Below are 22,654 nucleotides of genomic sequence, written 5' to 3' on the forward strand. Positions count from 1 at the left end.
GAGTGGGGGGAGGGGAAGAGGAGTGGGAGGCTGAGAGGAGGCGGAAATTTTTTTTCAATAAAAAAAAAGAAATTTGGGAAATTAGATTCATTCATCCTTGATGCTTACTTTGTGTTTTCATGCACAAATTTGAGTAAGGAAATCATAGTCTAAAAAGATTTGCTATATTTTACTTTTTCCATCTTTTGTTGATTTTGTTATTGAATAAATTTCTGCATTTGAAATTATAGGTTTTTTGAAGCAAGTTTGGAGAACTGTCAATTTGAAGGTATTCATTTTAATCTTATGTTTTTTATTATTTACTTATTTATTTTTCTTACTTCTCTTATTTTCTTATTGCTCCATTTCTATACCATCCCCTTGTTTTGTGTATAAATGTAAATGTTCATGAATTGTTTCAAATGTCAAAATTTTAATTCCTTGCTTTCAGTATCTTACAAGGTCAGATAGTTATCCTTTTTCCTTTTGGCTTGGTCTTGTATTGTTAATATACATAAAATTACTTCTAAATATCTGTTGATCATTGATAGCTGTTAGGTTCATGCCAGTCAGGTTCCCAATACTAAAAGGGACACTGGATCTCACTCACAACCAAAATAAATAAATAAATAAATGTAATTGATACCCACTGAAATCAATTTTCTCCAGTGGAATATTACTGTATGTCAAGCATACTCTGCTCAGGGCCAGTACCCGGGAAGAGTTGGCCAAAACAAAATGATCTCTGTGGAAGTTTTGTTTGTTTTGTTTTGTTTTCTTAACTTTTGGGGGGAGGTACTTTTTTTATGGGTCTTTGGATATTTTGATTTTCATCATGAAACTTTTTGTTGTTTTTGTCTTTTTAAAGAAAAATACCTATAAAGTTGGGTCAGGAGGAAGATTGGGAGAACCTGAGAGAAGTTTGGAGAGGGGAAAATATTATCAAAACACATTGATAAAAAAAATTAATTAAGAATAAAATTAAAATAATTAAGATAAAAGAATGGGAGAAAAGGTGGATATGATTGCTGAGGCCTGCCAATCTGTCGTTTAAGAAACTGAGGCATAAGGGCAAGAGGATGACTGCAAGGTTGAGGTCAGCCTTGATAAGTTCAAGAGTAAGTCTCTCTCTTTCTCTCTCTCTCTCTCTCGCACACACACACACACACACACACACACACACAAAGAAAGAAAAGGAAAGAAAAAGAAAATCAAAGAACAAAATGTTTGACTGACTTGAACCCTTTACTTTCAGATAATCTGGGAGCTGATCCTTGAGCTGAAAGTCTACAGGGTCAGAATTAATAGGGCCATTTCTATGATTCTAAGACCCAACCCTCATTGCATACCGTTACTTCACAGTTTATGGGTTATCATTAGTTTACCCTGAGGGGTGAATGATCCGGTGAGAAGGAGAGGAAAATCTAGCCTCAGTTGTATTTATAGTTAATGCAGTTAGTGAGTAGAAGGTAGGCAAGTCTATCTATTGTTTGATTATTTCTTTTAGTTCCATAGCCTTATTTCTAACCTACCTTTCATGGCATTATTGAGCCTTGAGAGATCTTTGGCACAGTAGATTCATCAACTTCAATCACTCTCCCAAAGCTCCCAGATACCTCTGCCTTGCTTGTTCTCCCAATGAATAACCATTTCACCTGTCAGCCTTTTAATGCAATGCTTGGTTGAATGAGTATTTAAGCTCTCATCTTAAATTGAGGACTCAACTACCCAAAACCCCATCCAGTAATATAATCAAACTGCTCCTAAAATGCCAAAATGAAGAAACCCCAAGAATAAACTACTACCCTGATGTTTATCAATGCATAAACAATGGAAATAATATTTTTTCAGAATTAATGCACATCTGCCATGATCTTAAGACACACATGGTAAAGTTGCTACTCTGACTTCATGTTTCTGGAATATTTTATTCTCAGACCTTTCGGTGAAAAAGGACACAACAGATTAACATTCCCCCGGGGGAAAAAAAAAAAGACTGAAAGAAAAAAACATCAAATTTTCAAACTCTTTAATGAGATGTTTGCAAGTCTCTTACATTTGTGGAGGTTATTTTTCTTTACAGAAAGAAAGGAAGTGTTGCATACATGCTATTCTACTTCAATTAGAATCTTACATGTATAATAAGAATGTGTGTGTTGGAGGAGCAAAATGGACTCATTGTGGCCAGCAACAGCAAATGAAGTGTCTCATAACTAACAATTCAATGTGCTAATTCAGCTGCACCGTCCAATTACCTAGAATTCATCTCAACTTAGGCACAACAAGAAGAGTCTTTTAAAATCTATGGCAAAATGTCTGTTCTAGTATTTCAAGTAGGGGAAATAGCATCTAGTCTCTTAAGTAGACAGGACTATAGAACATAAATAATTAAAAGTGTGCATCACAATCTATCAATATCATAACGAATTTTTGACAAGAAGTCAATAATCTGTGCTTGGTAATGAAATATACATTGTTTGTTTTAAAACGAAAATCTGACCAAGAAAATAGAGAGCCATGTGTCAGTTGGAATTGGCATATCCACAAATAACAGCATTCCTCCAGAGCCATGAGCCAGCCAAATGCCAAGTGACCACAGGGCCCAAGTACAGAATTCTAAAAGTAGAAAAAGGTAATGAGATGTGAATTTAGCATCCCTAGCCTCCTGTTAAATGACCCAGATGCAAAAGCTCTCGAGTCTGCTTCGTACCTACACAGAGACCGGATGATTAAATGAACAGAAGCTGCTTTTTATTTACTTGATTTTTAACAGACTGAAGATTGCCAGTCTATAATTTAGCCCTGCTACATGAGCAGTTACAAAGCATAGAAGAAAGATAATTTTAAGTAGAGAGAGCCATGAAAAAATAGTATGGAAAAGGAGAGCTCCAGAGAGAAAAGTAACTCCGAGGAATAATATGTACAGTGTTTGCATTAAAAAGAACAAGAGGCAAGTGTAAATTCTTTAGTGTAAGACCTGAACTGTGGTCAGTGGCAGGCTACCTTCTCCTTTGCTAAGGAACTTCCAAAAGGCCAAAGAAATAAAAGTCAAAAGAGTCATTAAAAGTAAGGGAATTTTTGTTTTACAATATAAGTAATTATACGTTAGTGCTGAAATTCAATCATAATAGAATAGCTCATTAAAAAAAAAAAAAAAAAACATTTCAGAAAATCCAGCATGGTTTTCACAATCTTTTCTCATAAACATAAATAAATTCTAATGTAATTTAAATAATTTGTCAGAGGTGATTTAGGAAAATAAGCTATGTCTCGGTTGCTTCCATTATATATAAACATCTTATTTATGGGTATTCTTTACCCTTAACAAGTGAAAGGAAGAAAAACAACGCCTGAAGTTTTAAGTAACAGTCCTAATGTGGAAGACAGAGGGAAAATTCTGACAACCTGTTCTTTTGTGTTTGCCCAGGACACAGACTGACGTCACCTTGGTGATGCGCACTTATAGTTAACTACAGCAAAGGAAACACTCACCCCACCTTCCCGTCATTTCTGCAGTCAGAGGTGTGGGGACCTGAGACCAAATCAATTGCTGACATCTTCTCTGGGTCCTCATTTTATTACACAGGCTCACAATCAAAACAGAAATGGAAGACGCGGTAGGTGCCATGCCTCACTGAATCACAGTTATGGCAACCATGCTGCTTCCAATATGTGGGTGCCTGGGGAAGCAGGATGTGATTGTGGCTCAGATTAATAAAACTTTCCAAGAACAATCCAGAGAATAAAATGTTCTGTGATCAATTTTCATCTATGAACTAAAGTTGTTAAATTAAAAAAGTAAAGTGCAAAGTCAAGAAAGAAGCAGAGGGAGCTAAATCTATTCGATTGAAAGAACTATTCTTTAGTATTCAATTCTTTTCTCTAAGTTAGTGTTAAAATGTCCACCATTACTAAATGATTATAATATAAGTGGAAGTTTTAAATTATTCTTACCATGCAAAAGAAAAGATCACATGGAGTTGACATTATATTTTTATTAATGAAAATGTCAATTTGAGACAGGAATAATGGGTGTCATTCTTAGCCCTAACACAGACTAGCTATGAGATTCTAGTGAGCCCATCCTTATGACTGTTCCAATGATGCAATATGCTAAAAAAAAAACTGTCAGATATTTCCTTACCATATTCTGAATACAATCTATGCATGTATTAATTTTCTGTGATTTTATCAACTATAACTCGATTTACTACTTTTAATTGTTCCTTGGATAAGTTGGAGAGGATGTGTTTCATGTAGTTTTGTCATTTAAGTTTTTTTTTTCTTGAAACTAAGGGTTCTCTTCTTGATAGTCACATGAATCTCATCCTCTCTAAATTAAACTAATTATATAATAAGCCCTTAGGAAGAAATTAAATCAGTCATAATGCTTCAGATCTACAAGAAACAACATAATCATCCTCTTATGTTCAAACCCCATTTATTAAATAGCAAAAAATACATGGATTGCTTATAGAAATCAGAATAATTAATATAAGACAAGAGGCTAACTTGATAATTACAACTATGCAATATTATTTGGATGGTTTTGATTTGGTAGGATTGGATTTAAATTCTTTCTGTTTGCTGTGTCTTCTCGCCCCTTTTATTATGTTCAGAAGGTGATGAACAGGTTAATCATCCTCTGCCTTGAATGTTCTACATGAATACCAATAAAAAATTGGTGACAATGCAATGTAATCTAACTGAGAAAACAACCCCAGTTAATTCTCTATGGTGTTAAAATCCTGAAAGCATATATCTTGGACAGCTCCCAACCATACAAACAGTGAGCGCTTCTTTAAGAATTAAAGAAATAAAAAGGGAAGCAACAGGATGGTCAGGGAGGGGAGGGATGGGATGGGAGAGCAATGAAAAAGTTATCTTGATAGAGAAAACCATCATGAGGTAGGGAGAAACCTGGTGCTAGGGAAATTTCCAAGAATCCACAAGCACTAGGCCGAGCTCCAGAAACCCAGTTGAAGAGAAAGGAAAGGGAATATTACAGCAAGGGAGGTCAAGATTATGATGGAGAAATCAATAGAGACAGCTGAACCAAGCTCGTGGAAAATCATGAACTCCAGATTCACTGCTTTGGAGCCTCCATGGGATCGAACTAGACTCTCCATATGTGGGAGACAGCAGTGAAGCTAGGACTATCTAAGGGGCCTCTGGCAGTAGGACCAGGCTCTATCCCTTGTGCATGAGCTAGCTTGTTGAAGCCTATTCCCCATGGTGCAATGCCATGCTCAGCCTTAATGCAGGGGGCGGGGCTTGGTTCATACCAACTTAATATGCCAAACTTTGTTAATTCCTCCTTTGAGCCCTTACCCATTGGGAGGAGTGGATGGGGGGTAGGCTGAAGAGGAAGAAGCGGGGACAGAAGGAGGAGTGGGAGGGAGAACTGTGGTTGAATGTAAAATAAAATTAAAAAATAAATTAAAATTTATTTTAAAAGGAAAAAAGCACTTTCTGCTCTTGCAAAAAACCCAAGTTCAGTTCCCAGCATTCATGTCAGACATCACATAGACACCTATGACTCCAGCTCTCGGGGATGTGACGCCCTCTTCTGAACTCTGTCAGGCAAACTGATCCCTGAAATTTCAGTCACAATCCTTATGTGGAAGTTGGAGGACAAAGTTCAAGCAGCATGTTCTTTGGTGCTCGCCACACAGAGTTCTTGTCCCACAACATGGATGAATACTATCTTGGTGACAATGACTTATGAGTAACTACAATAAAGGAGCCACTCATACCTATCCACTTATGTGTGCACATGCCTACACACAAACACACATATACACACATCTAAAAATAAATTTTTTTTATAAAAGAAAGTCTGAGCAATTAATGTAGATATTTTATCTCAAATAACAGGACGCAATCAAAAATATTCTTACGTATGTGTTAGTCACTGCCCTTACTAGTCTGTTGTAAGCTCTCTTGAGGGCATTAACCACTAACATGGAAATACTGTAAGCAGCAGATACTTTGAACCTGAGTTTAGTCGCGTTGTGAGGATAGCTGAATACAGAAAGGTAGGTAGTAAGGTCTCTTGGTGGTCTGTCAAGACTACACACATCAACAGGTGAGGAATGCTGCATTCTTAAAGGAAAAGCACTTCTACAATTATTGTTTGAGTCCCACCAAAGGATCTGCAATAACTTTTAACAAAATTTAAACTTAAATAAGCATGTCCCAAATGCACTATGAAATCCAGAAAGAAAACAAAATAAATGAATAAATTAAATAAATAAATAACCATAGTGACATTGGAGCAGACATTTGTTAAAATCATGATGATTTTATTAGCCACCTGTCATGAGTCCCTGGCAAGAAAGGTAAGAACAATTAAATACTTCACTATACATACTGAAAACACAGACTTGGGCCTAAATATGAATCAAGAAGAATGAAAGGCAAATGTATAAACTATGATTTATATTTTTTGCTCGCAGATAACATAATGTTGCACAATAAATGGTCAGCTATTACTAAATTGACATAGGTAGCCATTTCCCAAAATGTTTTGAATTCAGTTTCACAATGGAAACCTAAATTCTTCAGAAATATGTATCACAAGATTTTAATTAAACACCATACCTGAAGATAAGAATTGTAAATAGAAATCTAATTTATTAAAAGGACCCTAAGATAAGAATTGTAAATAAAAATCTAATTTATTAAAAGCACATTTCATCAAATCATGCAATGGCATAATGTAGCTGTATTTTATGTGAATGTGTGTGTCATTTGGTTAGGTAGAATGTGTTGCTTTAAGAAAGGTCATTATAGACTTTGTCCAATCAATTTAGTACATATTTAAGTATTTTCTGTATTGTGGTGTTCTTTCTGATAACAAAAACAGAAAGACAAATTAAAAGCAAAGTCTAGCTGAAATTCTTTGGTAAGTAGGCACACAGTCACTCAGACTTAATGATCCTGCCCGATCCCATTCTATTTAAGATGTCTACACTTTCCCACTGACAGATACACGACCCCAAGAAGGTGATACTGGAAGTCACAGTCAACACTGTGTTACTATCACAGTTGTAACTTAGAGCATTATATCTACCAAGGCAAATCAATCAAAAGACACAGCTCTAAGGACTATCTATATCCATAAACACAATGACCATCTATCAGAAACAGGGTTGTCACTTTCTTTACATAATGAGATTTAATTCTACGAGTGCCTTGCTCTCAATTTGTTTCTTCTAGAACTATCCGCATTTGTCCGATTTTAAAACCCAAAAACACTTATTTGTTGCTTCTACTTCATTAGTCCTAAAATGTCCACATTTTCATAAGCTCACAGTACCAAATAAGTCATCTCACTTAAGAATGCTGACTAGAAAGAAATACTCATGTTGCAAATATCACTTGTGAAAGCAAGCACTGCAAGATGAAATGCATTCTATGCTGATAAAGCTGCTTAACCTGAAATGAATTCACATGAAGTTTAACAGTTAATTGGACAAATCAATAAGAAATTAGAAGGCTTCTCAACCAGTGCCAGAATTTCCATTTTCGTTGTCTTTGTTATGTTTAAATACAAATTAGGGTAGAAGATAGTATCAAGTAATTTACAAGTCGTATTTTAAGGCACAAATGTTTAATCATGCTTCTGCATTGAAACGGTGGTTTATTGTTTGAAATGATAGCTAGTATGGCATCAAGAAAGAACTATGACAGCTCACCATTCCAATCAGTCTGCAAAACACTCATCTGCTTGTAGCATCACACCTCTCAGAGACACTTGAAGCAGCAAGGGATCTATAAACTATTTAAGGTAAGTGATTATTTGGCATTCAGATTAATCTATAGCTCCCAAATATTTTAAACTGATACCTCTGTTCTTTACATTAAAGAACTTTCACCTCAAAAAAAGGAACACATTCACCCAAAGTGATGTCACATCTTATTTTACTTTCAGATAGGAAGGTTGAATGACACCCATCAGAACCTCTAATTTCTTCACAGTATCTACCAAGTTAACGACTTGCAGAGAGAGGTAAAAGTGTGCATTAGGATGGGCAAGAAAGAAGCAGAAAATTCTGACCCCACACCCTCGCTGCTTAGTCTTCAACTCTCCCTTCCAGAAGACTGACAGAAACAGAAATGCAGAGGTAGATTTCATTTCAAGTATGACGGTTAATTAGCATAACTGGGTGACATGGAATCTTAACATGACCTGTACTTTAATCCATGAACCAAGTTTCCAAATGCTTGCTTTCCCACACTCCTGGAGAGTGAGAGTCTACATATCTGGGAGAACATCCAGTTCCATTCTAGACTTTCTGTGTCTGAACTAATGTACACTGGCAACACCCTGTAATTGCTTAGCAGAAGATTCCTTTCCTTTTCCTGGAAAACTGGCCTGACACATAGGAAGTCCAACAAAGAAAATAATTCAAAGCATATGTTTAAACATGCATGAGAAGCCTGCAATTCTCAATTCTCAACAACAACAACAAATATTCTCCATGGAGTTGAAGGTAATCAGGGCAAAAAGGGAGCTGAGAAGTCCTGGCAAACCATAAAGGGAAAGTATGTGTTTCTTAAACCTTCAAAACCTGCATTAGGCTATGGACATCTATCTGTCAATCTCTGAAGTCAGTAGAAGAGTGTTTCAGTATAAAGATTCCAAATCTGCAGCTGAGAAAGACTTTGCAGAGACCAGGAAGGAATAGATTCGTAATGCAGTTGCAAAAGCCAATGAGGAAAGGGAAAGAATGGGGTGACAAAGAGAGAAAGACCCCTGGAGGTGAGAAGTCCAAAGTGAAGACGGGAACAGCAAGCAGGTTTTATTTTAACACTAGAGGGCATGAACACAAACACATAAAGGCGCGCTTGTTTGTGTGTGTGTGAGTGTGTGTGTGTGTGTGTGTGTGTGTGAGAGAGAGAGAGAGAGAGAGAGAGAGAGAGAGAGAGAGAGAGAGAGAGAGAAATTAAGAGATTTTGAGCAACAGATTTCGCGAAAACCTTAGGATCCCAAGGAAACCAGAAACGTCATAGGGGTGGTCAAGTACCCTTAATCCTTCAAATAAATCAGGATTTTCTGGTAAGAGAGGGTGGCGCATCTCAAGGGGACAGTGCTCTCCTAAAGGCTGAGTGTGAAACGGATGAGGCAGAGCTCCTTTCACCTGCTCCAATGCCTTTACATGAGAGTGCCCACCCTTTTGACATTTGCCTTGCCTTCATCCCAAAGATTCTATGTTTGCCCACCCACTGACTCTTCTCCCGTAGCTATCAGTAAAGCTGGAAATGAGGATTGCACCTGGGAATTCAACTAACCACAGTCAAGAAACAGGGCAGGTGAGGGATTCCCATTCTCACACAGCTTTGGCTGGGCAGACCTGAAGCCTCAGCAGCTGGGTTCCTGTAGTGCAGTGCCCTTGGACCCCAGGTGGGGAGGCTGGAGCGACACCCTCCATTCTGGTCCCTGAGCCCCTCATTCAGCTCCAGGGCAGCCCAGATGCTGGAAGGCTGCTGCACTCCCGCCTTCCCACGGGCGCAGAGTAATGGGAGGGGTATGCATCTGGGGGCTTCCAGAAAAAAAAAAAAAAAAGCACCTATGAATCAGGGAATTGGAAGCTGGAAAAGAGACAGGGAAAAGGAGGAGAAACAGAGAAAGGGGGAAACTGTGCAAGAGAGACAAATGAAACAAACAGTACAGCAGAGACGTAGTCAGGGCTCAAAGAAAGACCAGAGCAAATAGAATGAAAGAGAAACAGACACAAGGAGGAATGCAAGGGAACCAAAAGTCAGAAAGAAAATCAGACCTACAAAATGAGTGAGAGACAGAGACACACGGGGAGAACGGGAGACTGAGGCGACTAGGACAACGACAGAAAGAGCAAGCTGTCAAGGAAGACATCCAAGTGCCAGAGCCAGCGTGCCTGGTGTTATGAGTAGTAGCACCGGCAGCATAGCACCCAGGGGTGTCCGCAACTGGGAAAGAAAGTTGCCTAGGAAGAGACTCTAAGGCAACGGAGAGCGCCCCCAGGGCGTGGATGGGGACCAACACACGCGAGCTCAGAGGGTAGTAGCAGGAAAAGCCTAGCGGAGGGCTGGCGACTGCAGAAAGTTGCGAGCTTCCCCATCCTACCGCCGCACCTGCAAGCCGCCGCGGGCGTGCGTGCACAGAGAACCCGGGAGACGAACTCTCCAGGTCCACGCGCTCCCTCTGCCCCTGCCGGGCTGGGGTTCTGAGCTTTGTCACTCACGGCGGGACTTTGCGACACCCAGCCGGACTCTCCAGCTGTCCGAAAGGGGCCCGTCCCAAACCATCACCAGGAGGAAGAGAGCGAGAGAGAGAGAGAGATTGAGACCTGGTCTGGTGGCAGAGGATCCCGCGGTGAGAGCTCGGCGGTCGGCGCTCGGCGCTCGGGATGCTGTCAGGATCGAGCCCCGCCGGCGGCCAGCTACGCCGAGAGCGATGCTCACCTGGAGCCCGCACCGCTCGCAGCCCCGGCTCCCGCCCGCGTCTCTCTTCACACTTCTTCGCGGCGGCGAGAAGAGCAAGGCGGCCCCAGCCTCGGCCAGCGCTGGAGACGCTCCCACATAGCGCGGCGAGTGGCCGCGAGGCTCGGCGAGCGCGGCCAGGGGGCGCCCAGGCCGAGGAGGCGCAGGAGACGGAGCGGTGCTCCTAGCACATTGTCACCTCGACAGAGCTGCCTGCCACCGCCGCCGCCTGGTCACTTGGCCCCCGCCCCCCTCTGCCGGGCCCTCCCCCTCCCGCAGCCCCAGCCCGGAGGCCTGTCACTGGGCTAGGATCATTTACGTAACCAGCACCCCGGCCCTCCTCCCGCCCGGCTCCCGCTCCTCCCCGGGCTGGGGAGCTGAGCACCCGAGCGCGCTCCAGCTGCTCCCGGAGCCGCGGCTCCTGCGAGGCGCACAAGTCCCGCGATACTTGCTAGGCACGGCCCCCAAGAGCAACTGTGGGGTCCGCTCCTAGCTCCTAACCCGGAGAGAGAGTGAGTGTGTGCCCATCCCCGCTAGCCCTGACTCTCCCCCAACCCCGCACCCCAGCTCCAGGCGCAAAGCTCAGCTGCTGTGCCCCATGCTCGCTGGTGAGCCAGCCAACCTCGGAGAGTGGTACCAGGGACCTGGGGACTGCCCTCGGGGAAAGTTCCATAAACCGCACCCTGGTGGTCAGCTCTCTGGTAGAGAGATGCTGCCAGGAACTTAGGGCTTAGGCTCTGAAGCAGAAAAGATGGACACACTTTGGCCTCTTGTTCTTTAGGGCTTAGACTCCCTAGTAGGATCCTAGGGTTCACCGCCCCCCCGCGATCTGTAAAAGAACTCAATTGCAGAGTGAGCACTCTGTTGTAATCTTTAGGGTGGCATGGGGGGGGGCAAGGAAAAAGTGGGGCTTTGAATTTCTTTATTCCTCAGGAAGGTGTAGTCGACCACCCATGCACACACACGTACATTCTCGCCCACACCTCTAAGTATGGGAAAGCTTGAATAGCTAAATTAATGTGTAGTGTAATGTAACAGAAGATCCGCTGCTCTAAACGGTCTTAAAATATATGTAGCATTTTAGAACAGTATCCAGCACAAGGCACATATCAAATACTCAAAGATTAGAATCTGAAAGATTCCCTGGAAACCTATTCCTTGCTGCCATGTGGGGGTTTGAGGAAAACTGGGTTTGCCGGGTTGAAAGATCTACTTTGGTCATTGATTTTGATCAGTCTCCAAGTTTGTTTGTTTGTTAATTTTATTTTTAAAGAGAGGTGATAAAGACAATTTCTTCTTACAGTATTCTTATGTAGCATGACTTATTTGGAACATTAGGGAAGGATGTGACAGCTACTTCAAAAGTATTAAGAGCCATATTGTGCAAACATGTGATACTATTAATTATAATGTAGTGTGTCGATGATGTTCTTGACTATACTCAGGAGTAGCAATTTCTAGAGATGTAGCTTTGCATCTTTTCATGAATTAATTATAAATCTAAATTAGTGTGTTAACAACATTAAACGTTTCTTCTATATTGTCATATCATATCACTATTAATATGAAACATCAGTCCACAATACTAGCTACTGGAGAAGCCGAGGTAGGATGATGACTTGAACCCAGCTGTTCAAAACGAGCCAAAAAAAAAATATATATATATATATATATATATATATATAGCAATGCCAGTCTCAAAAGAAAATGTGGCAATAATTATAAAACATTCAACAAAGACATTTTAGTATATGTGATAGGATACAAGGTCCCACTAACACAAGTAGTCTCAAGAATTTGTCTCTACTATGCTCACTTGTGACTTCCAAATGCTGACATCAGGCCGTTTACCTCTGTGACATGAAAAATGCCATGAACCAACAAATAAAAGATTACTGTCCAAATACTGGGACAATAACATACCGTCACGTGTGTCCTTGAGAGACATTATAGCCCCACCTTAACATTTGTCATCACTGTAAAAAGAAGCAATGCCATTTCACCATCTCTGTAATAATACTTAACTCGGGCAAGATTCATAAATCTAGTTGGCAAAAGTTATATATGTAACTGGTATTTATGTAGTCCCAACGTGTCTTCTAGAAATTATTAGTTTTTGCTGCATAACACATCATCTGAAGAGTTAGTGGCCTAAAACAATAAACATCTGTAATATCTCCAAGTTCTCTGGTTTGTCAAGGTTTTTTTTTTTTTTTTCCTGGGCAGGCTCAGCTTAAGTAGTCTATGTCTTGATGGGGAAACTGCAAAGAAATATTGCATAGGAAAATGAGAAGCCTTTAAGGCTATGTTTGTAACCTAATATGGATTCTTAATTACAATAGGATAAAAAAATACTTGCAGTGAATAAATCTGGACATCCCATTTCACCAAGGGATCAAAGGTAGAATCACAAAGTAATACCCAAGTTTCGTGACCTGATGCACAGAAAAACAAATTAACATAATTTATTTCCAGCTCCAGACCTGAAAGGCCTAATTGAATGTAATCATGACAAAACCAAAACTTTGAAAATTGTCACCATGATGAAAGTCCCTGAAAAGTTAAGGAGGTATTCCATACTAAATAAGAATAAAATAGAAGAGTTCTAAGTTCTGAAAGTCAAGAAGGGCTGGAGAAGTGGCTCGGTGATGAAAAGAATATATTGTTCTTCCAGAGGACCTGAGGTCAGTTCCTAGTGTTCACTTAGCTGTCTCACAGCCTTATATACAACCTAACAGGAGCTCCAGACCACCAAAAATTTCTGGCTTTTTAGGCCACCTGTGCATATGCACCCATACATGCCCTTTCCCATAATCTAAATTGTTTAAAAAACCTTTTAAAATAAAAATATGATAAAATACTGGAAGTAAAAATGGCATACGTTTTGTAAATTTTTTGCAGATGATCCAGAAATATCTATAGAGGGAATGGTGACACAAACCAAGAATCTCTTTTGTAGCAATTTGTGAAATTCCTTTAAGGTTACATAAATGGAAATAGATGGCAACATCATTGTTTACCCCACAAGCAGATTGAACATCGAAATTTAAATAAATAGCTTAAAAGTAGTAAAAGCTCACAGTGTGAATATTTTTGAAAAGTAAATATAGAAAACTATCTTAAATAAAAAAGACACTATTGCAGAAATTTATTTAAATAATGAAAATGGTCAGTATTTTACTATTAATTGACTAAACAGCATGGTTACTACCTTGAGAAACAAAGCGAAGCCAATGTTAGGGGATTAAAACCTACAGTAGCTCATTCTGTGAATAACCAAGGCTTATTAAAATGGGAAGTAAAGGGTGAGTTAGTGTGTTGATGAAATTAAGTTGCCAAGTATTGGGAAATAATTAGGAATAAAGCAGATGGAAAAAAGGTTATAACACTTTAACTATACAAGATTATATGACTGTGAGAACAGAAATGTCATCATCAAAAAAAAAAAACCAGAAAGAATTGTACATTAAAAATGGACATCTAGTAATTTTTAATTTTAAATGTTAGAAATTTCTCAATACTTCTAAGTAATAACAATAAAATTTCTATAATTCTCTTGCATTAGTTAATTTTCTATTGTTGTGATAGAACACCATGTCTAAGGCAACTTTTAGAAGGAAGGGCATATTGGAGACTTACACTTCTGGAGGGCTAAAATTCATTATCATCACAACAGGGAAATGTGGCAGTAGGCAGGCATGACATCTAAATGTGGAAACTCAGAGCTGAGGTCTTACATCCCCACACAACAAAACAGAAAACAGAGAGAGCACTGGAAATGATGCAAGACTTTGGAATCCTCAATGTCTGTTCCCAGTGACACTCTTCCTGCAGCAGGAACACATCTCTTAAAGCTATCTAAACATGTAAAAACAATGTAACTTGTGAGGGACAAAGAATTCAGATACCTGAGACTATCTCATTCAAAACATTATAGCTCTATATGAGATTTTATAAACTGGGGTCTTATTTATTCTATAATACTTACTGTGGTGGTTTGAATAAGAAAGCCCCCCCATGTGCTTAAAATTTTACTACACAAGTTCCAACTGGTGGAACTGTTTGGGAAAGATTAAAAAGTGTAGCACTGGTAGAAGAGTTGTGTCACTGGGATGCAAGTTTTGAATTTTCAAAAGCTAATGCCTTTCTCGGTTCTCTCTTCCTTGTATTTGTTCTCAGCAATGGCTCTAGTGCCATGTCTGACTGCCTGCTGCCATGCTCCTTGCAATGGTGGTCATTGACTCAAACCCTCCTAAATTGTAAAGCCCAAATAAATCCTTCCTTCTAAAGTTGCCTTTGTGGTATCTCATCACAACAATAAAAATTTAACTAAGATATCTTTTATGAGCTTGACACTGGGTAAGTATCAAAGATTAATAAGGAAATAAAGACAAGCCTGGTGGAAGTTTAATGTAGCTATTTGCTCAATGATTATATACAGATTTCTTACAATATGGCAACTACTTCTTAAACAGTTAGAATATTAGAATGATTTAAAACATGTCAATAGCCGGGCGGTGGTGGCGCACGCCTTTAATCCCAGCACTCGGGAGGCAGAGGCAGGCGGATCTCTGTGAGTTCGAGACCAGCCTGGTATACAAGAGCTAGTTCCAGGACAGGCTCCAAAAACCACAGAGAAACCCTGTCTCGAAAAACAAAAACAAAGCAAAAAAAAAAATTAAATAAATAAATAAAACATGTCAATACTTTTGTTAATGTTACAGCTTGAAAAATATGTCATAAAAATGAATAACTATGGGTTTATAGAAAGTAGTAATAGATTCTTGAAAAATTGTAAAGCAAGTGATGAGATGAACTTTGCAGCTAGTGTACTGAAAGTATTTCCTAAACATGTCTTGAAATACTAATCATCTTGCTTAATAGAAGTTGTCACATAGTATGGTCTCATGTTTTCAGAGTCTTTTAATATGTAGCCTCTGTTTTTAGAGAACTTACCAAGGGTTCCAAGAAGAATTATTTCAGTGTGCAAGTAAAAATGTGTCCATCGTTTGTGGAGCAGGAAGGACATTGGTCCAAGCCTTTTAGTAGGCATACCTACCCTCAGGTAACAATGCAAAGTTCTTCCAACATAAAATCAGATAATTCCATCCCATGTACCATTAGTTTATTGTTATTGTGGTAGCCTTATCAACTGCAGACTGGCTGTTCTAATAGATGAGCATCTTCAAATCAAACTTTATTATTACCTGACAAATTGGTATCTTTTGGAATTCAACAAATGTTTACTGTTGTACTGATACCCGAAAATTGGTTCAATTTCATCGCATGTTACATAAAGCACTATATCCTTTACATAGTGGCAAATTTATATTTCTTCATAATTGTGTAATTGGTATATACATCCTCTAACACATAATGCGATTCATGAAATCAAATGAATTTGTTTATTTTAGGTGTTTGTAGTTTCACTCAATGCAATGTCTTTGTGCATTAAATTTTTACTGAATGAATATAATACAAGAAGTGCTTAATAGATAAGCCTTTCATCTAAATCTCTCTGATTGTGACATTCACTGTTTGCAATACACCTTTGCTCTTTTCTTTGAATTATTGGGTTGGACAGTGATCACTTGGGTCAAAGAATTAGGGCAACAACTAATTATCAGCACTCAGTGATAGTTCAGTACCACGGAGAGCGACAAATGCCCGCCAAGGAAATTTGTGGTTGCTGCAGCCTGTGCTGCTGCTCGGCATATGGAATACAGACACAGAAAAGTGGGTACATGAACAGAGAGAGACCGTTAAGTGCCATTGAAGTTCAAATCAAGAATCTTTTTTTCTTTCTTTCTTTCTTCCTTCCTTCCTTCCTTCCTTCCTTCCTTCCTTCCTTCCTTCCTTTCTTTCTTTCTTCCTTTCTTCTTTTCTTACTTTCTTCCTTCCTTTATTTGACATAAGGATTTTCTATGTTGTCCTGGTTGTGTTGCAACACATTTTGCAGACCAGGCTGACCTGTAACTCAGAGATATTTCCTGTCTCTGCCTCACAAGTACTGGAATTAAAGTTATGTTCTACCACACTAAACTTTCAAAACAAAAATCTTTAAGTCTTTAAAATAAGCACATGAATCAGATATTGTATCTTAGCTTTCCCAGACTAAAAATTATCTGGCACATAGTAAGTATTCATATATCCCCTAAACAAAATATATAGATGAATGTGTACTAATTACTGTAATGATGCCACAGACCACACTTTTTTATTAAAATTTGTGGAAAATCAATCTAACAACACTGCCTAAAATATATTTATGCTTAAGAATCTACATCCAGGCATGGTGGTGCATACCTTTAATCTCAGTACTCAGGCAGGTGGATCTCTGTGTTCTAGGACTGACCAGACTATACAGATATACTCTGTCTTTTTTTAAAAAAAAATAATCTGGTATTTTGTTATATGAGTTTTTAAATATGAATGCTTTTCAAAATGACTACTACATGGGAGGTAAATTTTATTGGTCTTTGTTTATACTTTATTTTGAAGCTATTCTTCAAATATCAGCCTGCTGTATAAGGAACATCCCAGTGAGTTTTAATTAGTTGCTTGAAGGGCTCCAGTCATAACTCCAGAATAATGAATGTAATAACTACAAAATTTTTTATCCAACAGAGATAGCCTATATTGCTGACTCACAATACTAATTCTATACAACAATAACTGTTACCTTTTTGCTTTGATGGCTAATACACTCAGAATAAGCCAGGAATGAGAAATAAAGACAAACACCAAAGCTACTATTTTATATAAATATTTATATAAAATTCAAAGATTTTAAAGATTCCCAGAATCATTTAGATTTTTCTTCCAGAGGCTCATTTTTCTTCAGCTATCCTACTCAAAGTAATTATTTATGTTGTAACATGGTGTACAAAACAGAAATTATGGGTATTTCCGAAGAAAATGTTAAATATGCACACATAAATTATTCAGTATTTCATAAGAAACATGAAATGAAGTAGAGAGCATTAAATGAAGTCACAATCTCAGTGTCAGTTCCTATCTAAATGTCCGTCCAGGGCTTTTACTTTAAATCTACATGTAATGCCAAATTTTTATGAAATAGCAATTTCTATAATAGTAAATGGCAAAAAGATGTCACATTCATTGGGGGAAAGTTGGCCATCATTGATAGTTCAGAAGATAATACAAGACAAAAGGGGAAGAGAGGAGAGAAGAGTAGGGGAGAGGGGAGTAGAGGAGAGGGAAGGGGAGAGAAGGAGAGGGCAGATGAGGAGAGGAAAAGAGAGGATAGAAGAGTGGAGGAGAGGAGAGAGAAGAAGTCATCAGCATAATGTAAAAGCAATGAAGTCCATTAACTATAAAGAACACAGCAGTACTGATGTGGAACATGATAACTGACCTTTCACAACTGAAACTTTAAGAAACTAGCAATTTCTCACTGTTTTAAAGATGATATAATTGAAGGTTTTTTTTTAAGCTTTATCTTTGTCCCAGAGATGTGTAAAACATCTCTGCCAAATTCTTTCCAGAATTTCATCTATGTTGATATGACTTACATCTTTGTATTCCTCTTCTGAATAAAAACCCATTCTAAATATGCATTTGCATGCATAAGTATGTGTGTTTGTGTGTGTATATAAATACAATGAAGCCCAAAACACTCAGTGAAGACCCAGTTATTTATTTTGGTATGTAAAAACTTCAATATTTGAATGTAGAAACCTAGCTTTTGTAGATACCTTTGATCATAGGCACAGGTTTAAGTACGCCCATGATATGCATAATCTTTGGGAGATTATTTAACACTGAACGATAGCATTTTGTGGTTAAAAACTACAAACTGAAGCTGGGTGGTGATGGTACATGCTTTTGATCCCAACACTTAAGAGGCAAAGGCAGGTGGATCTCTGTGAGTTCGAGACCAATTTGGGATACAGAGCTAGTTCTAGGTCAGACTACACAAAGAAATCTTGCCTCAAAAGTGAATAAATAAATAAAATAAACATAGCTCATCATAGTGGTGCTTCTACTGTCATAGTAAAGATGTTACAGAAACTAATAAATGAAAATTATGAATTTATTCACTAGCCTACATATTTTTTTCTTCAACAAATCATCCTTCTTCTTAGGGTCAAGGGATCACAAATAATTTGTACACTTTAAATCAAAAACATCTGTCACTTAGCAGCAATGTAACCCTGGGCTTGCACCCTTTAAGAAGAGATTATTTTGTTGGCAAACTAAATAAAGACTATGCAGCAGAAAAGGGTTTTGAGAATTAATTGATATAATAGAGAGAGCCCCTAATATAGGAGCTGGTTGTCTCTAGATTTTTAACAAGTGAAAGTTTTCTATCAGCTTTCTGAATTTTCAAGCATATTTGTTGTATGCTGTGCAATATTGGTCTTGTGCACAGTAAAGATTTGTCACTTGTATTCAATTGTAGCTGAAGTTTCTGTCCTGCTCAGTCCTGTAGCTATTCAGTCCCAAAGAAACACACAGAGGCTTTTATTAATTATAAACTGTTTGGCCTATTAACTCAGGCTTATTATTGACTAGCTCTTACAACTTAAATTAACCCATAATTCTTGTCTATGTTTAGCCACATGGCTTAGTACCTTTCCTCAGTAAAGCATTCATTCTCTTCTTGCTTCCTCTGGGTCTGACTGGTGACTCTGTCTCTGTCTTTCCTTCTCCCAGAATTGTCCTAGTCTAACCACCTGCCTTACTTGCTGCCTGGCTACTGGCCAATCAGCATTTTATTAAACTGATACAAGCGACAAATCTTTACAGTGTATAAGAGCATTATCCCACAGCAGGTATGAGTTATAAAATACAATGGAAGCTCAAAGTGAATTGTGGAAGGATACCAGCTCTCCTTGCTAGCAGAAAGTTTCAGAATAAGAATGAAAGTGGTCAATTCTGTTTAAATGTTTATTGTGCTCACACTGATTTCCGCATCCCTGAATCCTCAAATCTCAGCACTTGGTGATGGTCCTAATGTAGAATAAGCACTTTAATTATGAGAGTTCTGCCCTAGGCTAGTTGTTATCCTTCTCTATTACAGGTGTCCACATGTGCAAGGATTATACTCAGAATACATATCCAGAGTCCTGCTATAAAGTGGAAAGTGAACTTTGTCTCATTGATCACAGAAAATGCCCCAAAATAGGTAGACATGAATGCCTGCCACTTACTGAGGACCCACTAAAATAGTTTAGGTCACCATATACTCTTGTATTCTTCTCCCCAATTAATATGGCCTACCAACAGTAACTAGCTTCTGATCCATCTGTTCATGAATGCCTGCTGCTTACCTGAGAAATGGTCCTTCTGTGGAAACAAGGACCTTACTAACACTCCACCTTCAGAAAGTTCTGCATACCCTGAAAGAAGATGGTCCCAAACAAATACACAACTATTTCCCAAATATAACCTCACTTTGAAATTTGATAAGCTAAGGTTAGCAAGTTCTAGCTTTCCTATAGAACTATAAAAAATGACATATATCCTTTAACAGGCTTTATTGAGACTCAAAAAAATAACTTTGATAATTAAAAAGCTAAACATTTTAAAAACCCAAATATTTTCTTCACAATGTATTGTAAGAATTATACCATCAACTTAATTAAAATATTCTACCTTTTTGGGTAAATTATAGAAATTTCAGAAAAAAAGCATCCCTGAATAACCTTTCTTGTTCAAATAGAATTTACTCACTCACCATTAAGAACTAGACTGTTTATAACTTCCTTTGCACTGCCTTCACCATTAAGAACTATATTATATATAACTTCTTTTGCCCTCTCTCTAATTTGCCTTCTAACAGCAGTGTTTTGTTAGCACTGCCAATAAAAAGAGAAACCAGTTTCGCATATGTGAATAAGAACATCATTTAAGGTAATTATAAACCATTTCTGATTATACTCAATAGTTGTTCAACTTTTGCGACCAGACTTTGCTCAATCACTTGTTAACAAGTGTAAAATTGATTGATTTTAAAATAAATGCCTACTTTAAATCAGTGCTTAGATGAACAGTTCAATAGCATTTGCAAAGTACTCCTTAAGTTGTACTTTATAATCTCACTGTTTCTAATCATGTATATATACATTTACATTTATATTTATCAACTTTGTACATCTGTGTATATCTACATACATGTGTATATATATGTAACACATATACACATATTTTGTCCCCATAATATTAAGTGAAAGCTGAAGGACAATTTTATCATCTGTTTCTTTTACTAATCATTAATTTCTCATGTTTTGAGGTAATATCGCATTAAATATTGACAATATTAGTTCATTGCCCATAAAAAACATTATGCAGCATCATTTTATTTCTTGAAAAATGATAGGCTTCTAAAACAATTTGTCATATTTTAAGATTCAGACAGGAAACAAGAGCTGAAATATGAATGTGTAGAGTAACATAAAAGAAAAAGAAGCTAGAGAGCTGTGAAGAGCTGTGAAGGAAATCAGAAGGAGTATTCCAATGACACAATGAGGCAGAACCTGCATATGTCGGTCTCCACATGTAATCAATTAAAACAAACACATTCAATGTTACAAAACCAGAAAATGCTATTTTAAAAAAACCCTTAAAATCTTGGTTTGTGGTTTGTTTTAAAAGCTAGAAGGTCTGGGGCTACAGAGTTAAGAACATTTGGTGTAAGCCAGGGAGTCTTTAATGCCAGCACTTGGGAGTCAGAGGCAGGCAGATTCTATAACTCAAGGCCAGGCTGGTCTACAAATCTAACTCCAGGACAGCTAGAGAGAAACCAAGACAAACAAACAAACAAAACTCTTGATGTTCTTGCAAGGGCTCCAGGTGTTGGCTCACTACCTTCTGAAACTCCAATTTTCTGTTTGTGTTTTTCATGTCATCTCAGGCATTGCATGATCATGGTACACATACATACATGTAGGCAAAACACTTTTAGAGGTACAATAAAATAATAAATCTAAAAGTAAGATCATTTAAAGATTTTAAATTTAGAAAAAAACTATGCCTACATTACTAAATAAAAACTGAAGTACTTCCCTAGACTAAGGAAACATTCCACATAGTGTTAACATCATAATCATTGATTTCCATCTTAGTTTCCCTAAACACATTCTTAATGTAGCAACTGAGTGGTTCCTTCAATCTCAGTTTACTCTATTCCTTTTCTCTTCTTAAATTTCTGTTATCTTTCACATCTTGGCAAAAGTCATAACCTTTCCAGTGGCCTGTTGCTCTGAGCCTATTTCACTCACCTTGGTCATTCTACCGGTCCCACTATTTCTCAAGAGTTCAGCTGTTTGGTTGATGAATAAAGTTGTTAGGCCAATGGCTTAGCTGAGTGAAGCTAGGTGGGAAATCTGAACAGAGACAACAAGAGAGTGGGTGGAGTCAGGGAGACTCCATGTAGCTGCTGAAGAAGAAGAACAGGCTGAAACCTTAGAAACTTCACCAATAGGCCACAACCTTGTGGTGATACACAAATTGATAGACATGGTTTTATTTAAGATGTAAGAGCTATCTAGGAATATGCTAGAGTCATTGACTTGTAATTAATAGAGTTTCTTCGTGATTATTCAGGTCTGGGCAGCTGGGAAACGAATGAGCAGTCTTTTACTACATTCAGCCATGTTTATTTACTTCCTATTATCTCTACCTACAGGGAACTTCCCATAAGTATCTACATCTTCCTCTACACTCAAGTCTTAACGTCATCATTTCAATGAAGATCGACTTACTACTGTACCACTGTACCTGTGAGGCTCTTCTCTTCTTGCTTCAATACTTTCCTCAACAATAATGACCACTTGTGGTGATTTTAATGAGAAATGTCCCCCAAGACTTATATATTTGAATACTTGCTCCCTGATCAGTGGCTTTACTTGAGGAGGTCATAGAACCTTTATTTGTTGGATCCTTTGATAGAGGAAATGTATTATTTGTGGCATGCTCTGGGAGTTTATAATCTTGTCATGTTTCTAGTTTCTCCTCTGCCATCTATGGGTGAAGATATGATCTCTCAGTTCTCTCCTCCAGCTACCTGCTGGCACACCTCCCTTGCCACTGTAGACTCTCCCTCTGGAGCCATAACCTTTCCTCACTGCTGCCATGTCTCCCTCATTGGAGTAGTCTTCTCCTGGATTTCTAAGTCAAAATAGTCTTTCTTCCATAAGTTGTTTTGGGGTCTGGTGTTTTATCATAGCAACAAAGGTAAATA

General features: G+C 38.2%; 1 protein-coding gene across 3 annotated transcripts in view; it reads right to left on the minus strand.

Moving 5' to 3' along the window:
• Window positions 1-10,655, minus strand: part of Galnt13 (polypeptide N-acetylgalactosaminyltransferase 13) — a 458,666-nt gene extending 448,011 nt beyond the window's left edge. For 2 of the 3 annotated variants that reach the window (XM_057755642.1, XM_057755643.1), the window contains exon 1: window positions 10,314-10,655. The gene's annotated coding sequence lies outside the window, so the exon portion shown is untranslated. The remainder of the gene's footprint in view (window positions 1-10,313) is intronic. The other variant, XM_057755644.1, reaches the window with a different exon arrangement.
• Between the last annotated feature and the right edge of the window lie 11,999 nt (window positions 10,656-22,654).

This window comes from Chionomys nivalis, chromosome 22, assembly GCF_950005125.1.
Source record: "Chionomys nivalis chromosome 22, mChiNiv1.1, whole genome shotgun sequence".
NCBI lineage: Eukaryota > Metazoa > Chordata > Mammalia > Rodentia > Cricetidae > Chionomys > Chionomys nivalis.